Source organism: Lutra lutra, chromosome 2, assembly GCF_902655055.1.
Source record: "Lutra lutra chromosome 2, mLutLut1.2, whole genome shotgun sequence".
NCBI lineage: Eukaryota > Metazoa > Chordata > Mammalia > Carnivora > Mustelidae > Lutra > Lutra lutra.
Window position 1 is genome coordinate 185868699 of NC_062279.1, and position 2226 is coordinate 185870924.

Consider the following 2226-nt stretch of genomic DNA (forward strand, 5'->3'; position numbering starts at 1 on the left):
CTCTTTCAAATAAATAAAATCTTAAAAAAAAAAAGTCTGAGCGGAACAAGAAGTCAGATCATCACTGGGTACCTTCTGTGAACAAGGTGATTTGTGTTAAGAGTTTTACCTACACCCTCCTATTTAATTGTATAACCATATTTGTCCTGGGTGTTACCACCTATATGAAAAACAAGGTGGAGAAAAGTTGGATACATTTTCTAGATCAATCAACTAACAAGTGAAGAAAAATTCAAACATGCAGTTAGCTAACTCAAGAGAGTGCTTTTAACCACTACAACATACTGGCTCCCCCTTAAAAGGAATAAATGATAAGCCAAAATTACATGATACTAAGTAAAAGAAGGTCACAGAAAGGAGAGTTCTTAGCAGGTTAGAGTAGTCCTGTGCTATAGGTTAGAAGGGAGGGGTCCATAAGGCACACCTAATCCCACGTTTCTCAAACGTTTTAAAAAAACATGTGATTAAAATCATATAACGTAAAAAAATATGGACTGCTTCACGAAGTTGCATGGCATCCTTGCAAAGGGGCCACAATAATCTTCTCAGTGTCATTTCAGCTTTAGCATATGTGCTGCTAAAGAGAGCATTCTCAAACTTTTAAACTTCCAACCTACAATGTGAAATATATTTTATATCATGACCCAGTAAACACATGCACAAATAACTGAAATGAAATTTTACTATGCAATATTTTTCCTACTCCATGCGGTGCACTTCATTTCTACTATGTTTTATATCTTTCTTTTAAAATAATTCTGGTTAGGGGCGCCTGGGTGGCTCAGTGGGTTAGAAACCTCTGCCTTCAGCTCAGGTCATGATCCCAGGGTCCTGGGATGGAGCTCCACATCGGGCTCTCTGCTCAATGCAGAGCCTGCTTCCCCCTCTCTCTCTGCCTGCCTCTCTGCCTACTTGTGATCTCTGTCAAATAAATAAATAAAATCTTTAAAAAAAATAATTCTGGTTATAGTCTATTAAATAAACTTTATGACCTAGAAATACTGGTCTAGAAACCTCAACAGATGGGGTAATTGAGATCTAGAAATGCCTTGGATACCTAGAGCAATATCTTGCCAATAGTAATTCTAAGTGTTTTTGTTTTCTTTCCTTATGTGACTCAGCACACCCACGCAGCACCTCAGTGGCAGAGCTGGGATGGAATGCAGATTTCCTGACTCCCAATCCACAGTTTTTCTCTCAAGGAAAGTTTGTCAGAGAGGGACTCTCCCATGGCAGAGTTTCCTCACAGGTGTGGGTAGAAGTAGGAGGAAACAAACAGTGAAGTTGTGGAAGACTCACACTGCGGCACCCCCCAGTGGACCTTGCCCAAGGTCACTGGGTGCTAGAACGAGTTAATTCTGAAGCTGATACTTTTTCTCTGGTTGTCTGTATTGGTTGCTCAGTGAAATCACCTGGGAGCTCTTTAACAATACTAATGTCCATACTACATTCGGATGAATTTCATCTGATTAGTTAAGGATGGGGTATGTTCTAAAAGCTCCTCAGGTGATTTTAATACAGTGACCATCTCAGTAAGAAGATATCCTTTAAAACTATTCTTGCTTAGGGTGCCTGGGTGGCTTAGTTGGTTAAGTGACTGCCGTCCACTCAGGTGATGATCCTGGAGTCCTAGGATCGAGTACAACTTTGGGCTTCCAGCCCCATGGGGAATCTGCTTCTTCCTCTGACCTCCCCTCTCATGCACTCCACTCTGTCTCTCTCTCTCTCTCTCTCTCTCTCAAGTAAATAAATAAAATCTTTAAAAAAAAAGAAAACTATTGCTGCTTATCCTTCAAACTCCAGCCAAAATGCCTCTTTCCCAGCCTGATAGCATCCTGACTGAAATTTACAATCAAAAGTAACAGCCTTTCCATTATTGTATTCAGCCAGCACTCCTAGAGCCTTTCATCCTGTGTTTATCTCCCCTGCTAGATGATGTGCTTACTGAATGTGGAGCTTATGCCTTACTCATCTTTGTATCCAAGCGTGCAATAAATATTTACAGGATGCCCTTTGCTTGGATAGTTCTTCTCCCCCTAACCACCCAGACCTCCAAAATGTGCTGTGATTCAGCTATAACTCCTAATGAGGGTGATGGAAATTCTCCCCAGCATCTGTTCTACTAAGGACAAGAAGGACGCTCTCTGTAGGAGCTGGAGAATCCTGACCAGGGAAGACAGCAGTCCCCGAAGACAGTGAGACTGCAGCATCTCTTCTCGTGTGCCT

The 2226-nt window shown here is 41.5% G+C and overlaps 1 non-coding gene across 1 annotated transcript; it reads right to left on the bottom strand.

The window, feature by feature from the left end:
- Positions 1–483: 483 nt before the first annotated feature.
- Positions 484–590, bottom strand: LOC125094563 (U6 spliceosomal RNA). Its single transcript, XR_007125581.1, has one exon. It is a non-coding gene; the product is annotated as a U6 spliceosomal RNA (small nuclear RNA).
- Positions 591–2226: the final 1636 nt, after the last annotated feature.